The following is an 8,982-nucleotide window of genomic DNA, read 5'->3' on the forward strand; positions in this document are numbered from 1 at the left end:
AACCACAGGTTCAATAGCAAAAGGCTCTCTCTGCTAGGTATGCTTTCATTTTTACACCTCGCTTTATCGCATGGGCCAATCGGTGGCCATAGCCCCGTAAGAGAAAGTATTATAAGGGCCCTGCCATAACATAGATATAATGGTAGCTAAGACTACTCCTGTGCTTTTCTTATGGTTGAAGAAATGAGTGAACTGTGACACCACACTTAAAAAAAAATAAAAAAACACAACAAACAGAGAAGCTTCCCCATATTGGAGCATTGGATTTGGTAAAGTCTTAAGTTAATGTGTTGACTCACCACACAGGCCTGCACCCAGCATGTGTCTCATGTCTGTCTATAAGTAAACTTTAGGTTAGCAGGAATGGTTGCATGGCCACCTAGCTTTTCATCCTTCTCACCCTTGCCCTGCAATCTTCCAGACCTCAAAGTGCTGTCCTTTGCTGTGTGTTTGGTTGTTGGTATAGTGGTGAGCATAGCTGCCCTGCAAGCAGTGGACCTGGGTTCAATTCCCAGCCAAGGTATGTGAGCTTGCTGTTGACATACTATAAATCCCCTGCAGGACAAATTCCTGCAAGACGAGAGGAGAGAGAGAGGGGAGAGAGAGGGGAGAGAGAGGGGAGAGAGAGGGGAGAGAGAGGGGAGAGAGAGGGGAGAGAGAGGGGAGAGAGAGGGGAGAGAGAGGGGAGAGAGAGGGGAGAGAGAGGGGAGAGAGAGGGGAGAGAGAGGGGAGAGAGAGGGGAGAGAGAGGGGAGAGAGAGAGAGGGGGAGAGAGAGGACTTGTAAAACGGGATAAGAAGCCTTGAAAATACAATTTGGGGTTTTCAATTCGGATATCTGAATCCGGCCGGATACTAGGGTCGGATACACTAATTCAGTTTGGGTATAAAAATGTCAAATTCTGATATCCAACCCGGATCAGATATCTGGATATCCGGATCAATTCGGGTATTAAAAAGTACTACCCGAGCATCCCTGACTGTTTCTGGGCAGGAGTGGGAAGTCAGCTCCCCACCTGCTGCCACCCACCTCACTCTCCTTCTACCTCTTCTAACTTTGTCTCCTCATCCTCTTTCTCCCCCTGGTAGGTCACAGTACACCTCACCCTCGCAACAGTAAGCCACCATAACCTCTGGGGTCATACTTCAAAACCACCTTAGAGGAACTCCAGTGAAAATAATGTACTAAAAAAAAATCATTTTTACAATTATGTATAAATGATTTAACCAGTGTTTGCTCATTGTAAAATATTTTAAATCCCTGATTTATATTCTGACATTTTATTACATGGTGACATTGTTACTGCTGGCAGGTGATGTAGCAGCTGTTTGCTGCTTGCTGTTTTGGCAGTTGGAAACAGCTGTAATTTCCCACAATGTAACAGGGTTCACAGACAGGAAACTGCCAGCAGTACCTCGGTACTCTGATACTGTGGTGAAACCCCTCCCACACAGCTCTGTCATACAGTGCCCTCTGATGGTCTGTTTGTGAAAAGGAATAGATTTCTCGTGTAAAAGGGGTATCAGCTACTGATTGGGATAAAGTTCAATTCTTGGTCTGTTTCTCTTTAAATAACAGCTTGCTCCTGTAGTGTCTATATGGTTTGTACAGGTTTTTTTGCACCCCCCCCCCCACATCATTGCAGAACCTCTTTAGAAAAGATCTGACATGGGTCTCCATGTACGGGTTGTGCAGATGCACCACCAAGTCCTTGTGCCCTGGCTCAAAGCACAGGCACACATCCAGCTTCCGTAGTACAGCATAACGACCTTCCAATGCCCTCCGAGGTGGAGTTTTCATACACCTCCAGACACTTTTCCTCCAAACAAAACTAAACCACATAGAAAAAATCTTGGAAAGCATAAATATCCATTACCTGGACATTGAAGATATTGTGTACAATATCGACTGCCATGGTCCTCTGCAAGGCACTCAACAGGTTTGGTATCGGAGAAATGTTCTGCAAATATGTTAACCTTTTGTACGCAGGAATCCATTCCACGGTGCTGGTGAACGGCTGGAAGACGGAAGCTTTCCCGATCCTCTCGGGGGTCAGGCAGGGCTGTCCTCTCTCCCCTCTTCTTTTTGACTACTGTTCTCTCTGGACCCGGTGCGGTGATCCCTCTGATCTCTGGGTTCTGTCTGATGCATTCGGCGAAGAGCTCTATACAACAAACAAAAAGGGACAGAGAGCAGCCTTGTCTGACCCCGGAGAGAACCGGAAATGGGTCAGTCTTCCAGCTGTTCACCAGCACCGTACTCTCGAAACCTGTGTAAAGAAGGTTAACATAGGAACAGAACATTTCTCCCAAACCAAACCTGTTGAGCACCTTGCGGAGGAACTCGTGGGATACCCAGTCGAACGCCTTCTCCTGGTCAATACTCACCATGGCCGCACGGACGTTGCGGTCTTTAAAGTAATGGATCCTGCGGCCGGGGATTCTGCAAGTCTGGTCCGGGTTGATGATCTGACCGATGACCCTCTTTAGCCGGTTGGCCAGCACCTTGGTCAGGATCTTGTAGTCCACATTAAGGCAGGAGATGGGCCTCCAATTTTTGAGGTCACACCTCTCTCCCTTCTGCTTATACAGGATCGTGACCATTCCTTCCCTGAGAGAAGGGGTTAACTTTCCTTCTGCCGCCATCTCTTCGTATAGCTCCAACAGGTCCGGGCCTACCAGGTCCCACATTGCCACATAGAACTCTGCGGGGAGGCCGTCACTGCCTGGGGTCTTACCTGAGCTGAAAGATCTGGCTGTGGATTGAAGCTCTTCCAATGTCAGGGGTGCGTTGACTGAAGACTTACCTTCCTCATCTACCGTTCTAGTGATTCCCGACAGGAATCTCTCGGTAGCCTCGCTGTCCGTGGTTTTCGGGGAGTAAAGGCTGGAGTAATAGTCGGGGAAGGAGGCTGTGATGAAAGTGGTCACCTTCTTCAAAGCCCCAGACTCGTGTCGCAGCTCGACCAGGGGTGTGTGGCCTGAGAGAAGTTTCCTGATAAAAAATGAGTTACATTTCTCACCTTTCTCCAGATTCTCCACCTTGGAACGGAAGACGATAGGCCTGGATTCCTCCTCGAAATGTCTTTTCAGGCATTTCTTGGTTTCCTCCAGCTCTTGCCTAACATCTTAACCACATTGGAAGAGGTTCTGCAGCCTTCTGAGTTCCTTCCTACGCTCACCTTCCTGTTGTCGGCGTTTCTCCTGGAAGAAATAGCGGAACCTCAGCTTGGTGAACTCCCACCATTGTCCCACGTTGTCAAAACTGTCCTTTTCATCCCACCAGGAGGCATAGGCCTCTCTCAGCTCCCCCATAATCTGCTCGTTTTCCAGCAGAGTGCAGTTCAGCTTCCAGGAGCCTGGGCCGGGAGGGAACCAGTCACCCAAGTCTGCCTGTAAGTTCACCGCTCTGTGGTCAGAGAAGAAACAGGGGACCATTGAGTGGTTGCTATGCCTCACTGCCTGGGAGGTGAAGACGAAGTCAATCCTTGAGCGCACTGAGCCATCTGGACGGGACCATGAATAATTCACAGCCCCCGGACCGATGCTGCCCACCGCGTCTCTCAGAGAGGCCTCCGTCACCATCTCCCTAAGCAGCTGGGATGTAATGTCTAGCTTGGCTGCTGAGCCAGAGCTGCGGCCCTCCTCTTCCACCGGGCAATTGAAGTCGCCGGCCAACACTACCGACCTGGAGGTGGCGAGATGAGGCCTCAGGGTCTGGAAAAGTTCCAGCTGCTCGTTCTTCCCAGGGGAGGCGTACACGTTGATGAGCCTAATCGGCTCTCCTGCCCATGAGCCGTCTATGACCAGAAGTCGGCCACAGACGAGCTCCTGCACAGTGTCAACCGTGAACTGCCTTCCCCTGATCAGAACGGCGACCCCCGAGGATCTGCAGTCGCCACCCCCTGACCAGAATGAAGGGCCGTGAGTCCACTCGGAGGAGAGGTGCCTGTATGTGCCAGCAGGGGGCAATGCACATTCCTGAAGGAAGAATACATTACCTTGCAGCCCAGACAGGAAGCTCAGGGTCATCTGTCTCCTCAACTTGTCCTTAATACTTCTCACATTGATGGAAAAAATATTAATTCCTGCCACCATGTAAAACATTTGGGGAAGAGAGAGATACCATTAGGTAGGCGGGACGGGGTCCCTTAGTTACCTGTCCTGACGGGTGGATCCCTCTCTGATGCCGAGCCGTTGGTAGGCGAGAAATCCAAGATCTCATCGATGATACCTTCGGCTGTAGCATTCCTGTAGTCGTCGATGTACTGGTTGAGCTCCTCGAGCACATCCTCTCCATCGACTGCTATGGCCTCTTCGGTTTCCCCATCTGTCTCCAGTTCAATGGCCTTCTTCTTGGCCACATCTACAGGGGGTGATGAGTCTTCTGCTTGTTTCCTTTTCCCCTTGGTGATCTCTGCGGGAGAGACAAGGGGAGAAGCCTCCTGGAGGGGAGGTGGAGGGTTGGGGGGTCACCCAAACTCCACTCACCCAGACCACACCCGATTCCCCCGATCGGGGTGTGGTCTGGGTGAGTGGGGTTTGGGTGACTACAGGTATTGGGGTAGGGGTCTGGGCTGGGGTGGGAGGGGTAGGATGGGAAGGAAGGGGTTGAGTGCGGGGGTGTGGGAAGGGTCAGGGGGTGGCGGTTTCTTACCCTCCTGTGCCTTCCCTTTTCCTTTATCCTTCTTCTCCTTCGGGGCTGCCTTTTGGGGTGGTGGTCTTGCGGCTGGCTGTGACGGTTTCACAGCGCCCATGGCAACCCTTCCGGCGTAGCTCTTGGCACGCTGTGGGCAGGCTGTGTACAGGTTGCCTGGTAGTCCACAGAGGTTGCAGCACCGCACTCGGGGGCAGTCCTTCGCCTCATGGCCAGTCACCTGGCAGGTCCTGCAGGCATGCAGTTTCTTGTGATGTGGCCCAGCTTTCCACACTTCATACAGATGTGGGGGATGTCCTCATAACGGATGATGCCCGTTGAGTTCCCCAGGTTGAAGTTTGGGCTCAGGTGCTGAAAGCCGCCTGGCTTGCTGGAGTCCTTCCGCAGCCTGCAGATGACGCTCCACCTACCCGACCAGAATCCGTTGGAGTCGAGGATCTGGGTGGGACCCTTCAGTACCTGGCAGAAGCGTCTCAGGTAGGTGGCGATGTCCGCTGCTGGTATGTGGGGTTCCTCATCGCAACCATGATTCGTCTCTCCTCCCTCTGGATTGGGGAGTTTCCGTCGAACTTCTTGAAGGGCGAGTCTGGGCCTGCTGTGGAGAAGGCCTCCCAATACCTCCTACAGACCTGCATCGAGATGAAGGTGATGTAGAAGATCCCCTCCATGAAGTTCTGAATCGACAGGGTCTCCGCCTTGGAGAATCCCTGGTTGAGGACCATCTTCTTGCCGAACACTTCAGGGGTCATGTCCAGCACTCGACCATCCACCTTCCTCAGCTTCAGCGCCACCGTTGTCCTCATCCAGGGCTCCAGAGCAGGCGCCCCTGAGGGGTTCTGCCCGGCCTGAGGCCGCGGGGCTGCCTCCGCCGGGGTGGCGGAGGTCGAGGCGGCCACTTCCTCCCGAGGTCCGGCCGACAATGCTGTTCTGGGAGCCTCCTTGGTTTCTCCCTTCTTCTGTGGCATCCTCTTCTTTGCCATCTTTACTTCTCGTCTTCGTGGGCGAGTCTCCGGAGGTCTGCCGATGTTGAGGTCGTAGAGGTCTCGTCGGGACTGCTGCTCCCCAACTTGCTCGAAGCTTTGAAGATCCTCTGCTAGGAGTTTGCAGGGGTTCAGCTTGGTCTCGGCGTCCTCACTCCGACGTCTTCCTCGGCGATCTCGGAGTCTTCCGCCCTTTCCACCTTGGATGTGCCCTTAAAAGGACATTTAGCTCTTTCGCCAGGGGAACTGTGGGCCCAAGCTGCAGCTCTGATAAGAACAGACTTTTTTTTTTCTTTCTTTGCTCCTGTTGCATGCAACAGGAGTCCCAGGTAAGCAAGGCTATTAGCCCCATGCATGGAAAAAGCGTGAGTGCCCTAAAGCACCCCCACAAAACGTGCATGAGTAGCCCCAGGCCCCACAAAACAGCAGGGCCTTTCCGGTTGTTCCCTGAAGGGAACCTTCCCCCTTTCCCTTTGGCGCAGGGGGTTTCTTGGGTCCTCCGACACCCGAAGGATTGGAGGACCCCGACTGTGCCCAGTGGTTACCCAAAGGGCCTGGCCATGTGGCAACATGGTCCGGGTGGCTCCCCCGAGATGGAGCCGGGTGGGAACCGAAGTCCCCAGGGGACAAGTCCCCGGTGCCAGCAAGCTGGCCCCGACCTTGCGGCCGGAGTGATAAAAATTCCGCACTCTCCCCAGTCAAAAGGCCGGGGAGCTGCGTTAGTCGGCTATGCATATGGGCAGTACAGACTAAAGCACCCTACTTCCGCCTGGGATCTGCCACATCCCAGGTTTTTTCAGGTGCACCTGGAGCGCCACTTCCAGGGGCAGTACGCCTAAGCAAAGCCCTCAGCCATTCAGCTTCGACCATGGTATAGATCCATTCAATCAGCCTCTGGGGAGTTATGACAAGAAGGGACACCCTGCCACAGTGCCATCCCTCCAGGTCCCCCCAAAAACCTCAAGAACAGATACTGCACTTGATCTTAGCCAAAAGGCCGAGAAGCGATTTTATTTATTTATTTTTGCCTCAGAATAAAATCACATAAAACCACTCGTCACACGGAATCCATTTACATGTCCTCCATCAGACTATATATGACTTAAAATCATCATTCGGCATTTAATATAAAATCTGTTCAAACCACTGTGTTCCATTTGTCCTGCTTCCAAATTTTCTGTGCTTTCCCTTCACCCCACCTCTTTTTGTCAAACAAAAACACCACATAAAGCCTTGCCAAAAACCATTTTTTAACATCTTCTATTTCAATGTCCTTTTTCTGAAAAATCAAAATGTTTCTTGCATCCCACAGCACTTCTTTCAGGATTGCGCACACCACCCACCCTCTCCTATCTCTCTCCTTGTCCCCCAGTGACAAACCAACCAACACCTCCTCACCTGTGAGCCCCATACAGCCCACCACCAGCCAAAACATGCCCCTCAACCTAGCACACACCTTTTTTTAAAAAAAAAAGTCCCAAAAAACATGATTCACATCTTCCACTCCACCACACCTTTCTCTCGGACACTTTTCCGTTGCACACAGTCCACGATATTTACAGAAAGCCCTTGTTGGCAAGCCAGCGGTCCAGGCTAGCCAGGTAACATCTTTTTGCCTGTTAGCCCCTTTAGCTCGAATCTTTTCCAGGCTGCTTCTGATTGGGCGTTTGTCATCCCCTTTATGTATGTTACTATCTCCTTCCTCTTTATCCATCACTTCAAAAAAGGTTTGTCACATCCTTGCATCCCTGCTGATTTTAGTTCCATTTTTTTTTTTATAAATGTCCATCACCTTTTCATAAAAAGGGGCAGCAGAAAAGGAGACCGGTCTCCTCAGGTCCTTAGTGATCCACCCTATTCTCGTGAATACCCACCCACCTAAATATCTCACCAAATCTGCCACCCTTCCTCCTGCACTCAAGACTGTGCACACTCACCAGGTAGTGCAAAGAGAGAAACACATCTATCTCAGGGAAATCCCAACCACCTAACACCACACTCTTGTGAACCGTCACCCGTGCCACCTTCTCCATTTTGGAACCCCAGAAGAATACAAACATTCTCTGCACCTTTTGCAACCACCTTTTGCTAGGGGTAAAAATCATACAAAAATACAACAGTAAAGGCAAAATTACTGCCTTCACAACCACCACTTTGCCTGTAAATCTTAACTTCCGTAACCGCCACATATTCAACTTTCTCTCCATACTCTCCTGCACTCCCACCAGCGTCCTCTCACCTTTCAATTCTGAATCAAAAATCACACCCAACACCTTCACTTCCTCCCTCACCTCCACATTCTTCACATTCACTGGCACTCTTACCCAGGGAAGTCAACTGAGTCTTCTCCCAGTTCACAGCCATCCCTGCAACACCACAAAACACCTTCACATGCAAATTCATTCTGTCAATATCAGCTTGTGAACTCCCAATCAAAGATACATCGTCCATGTACGCCAAACACTTCACCTGACTTCCACCACTCCCAGGCACCACAAAACCTTTCACCATTTTATCTTTCGAAATATGCACCAACAGAGGCTCCATCACACAAAGGCCATGGGCGACAACGGACACCCCTGTCTGACACCAGACAGAACCGGAAAAGCCTCGGACAGGTGCCCGTTCACCAATATCTGGCTCGACGCTTCATGATAGAAGCTCTTGATGACTCTCAGAAGTCCACCCGGCACGCCCATTCTCGCCATTACCCTGAAGAGAAAGGAGTGTGATACCCTGTCAAACGCCTTCTCCAAATCACGCCCCTCGACGATCGGCATGTTGTCGTTTTTGGCGTGAAAGATCATATCCCTCAGCAACACATGGTTGTCTGAGCTTCGCCGACCCGGAACCGCACACGTTGGCTCTCTCCGACCACACAGGATATCACACTCAATCTACCAGCGACCAACTTCGCCGCCAACTTATAGTCGACATTCAATAGCGAAATTGGCCGCCAGTTCCTGATGTCACGCCTTTCCCCCTTCTTATGGATCAAGGTAATGACGCCTTCTCTCATCGTCTTCGCTAAATGTCCAGAAGAAAAAAATCTCCTGGATCACTTCTACCACGCACTCTCCGATCGTTGGCCAGGCCCATCTGTAAAATTCGACCGGAAGACCATCCTTTCCAGGGGTCTTCCCAGTCTGCATGGCACTCACTGTCGCCCAGACCTCCATGCGAACTGCGCCCTCCAATTGCTGCCCATCCGCTTCAGACAAACTCTCATCCAACGCCTCACAATACTCATCCATTTCCTCTTCAGACACTCCCCGAACCGCTCCATACAAATCAGCATAAAACTTTCTTGCCTCACTCACCACCTCATCACCCACCACCTCTCTGTC

At 51.3% G+C, this 8,982-nt stretch overlaps 1 pseudogene; it reads right to left on the reverse strand.

The window, feature by feature from the left end:
* Window positions 1–6,531: 6,531 nt before the first annotated feature.
* On the reverse strand, window positions 6,532–6,644 carry LOC137505832 (U2 spliceosomal RNA; annotated as a pseudogene).
* Window positions 6,645–8,982: the final 2,338 nt, after the last annotated feature.

This window comes from Hyperolius riggenbachi, chromosome 4, assembly GCF_040937935.1.
Source record: "Hyperolius riggenbachi isolate aHypRig1 chromosome 4, aHypRig1.pri, whole genome shotgun sequence".
In the NCBI taxonomy this organism is placed as follows: domain Eukaryota; kingdom Metazoa; phylum Chordata; class Amphibia; order Anura; family Hyperoliidae; genus Hyperolius; species Hyperolius riggenbachi.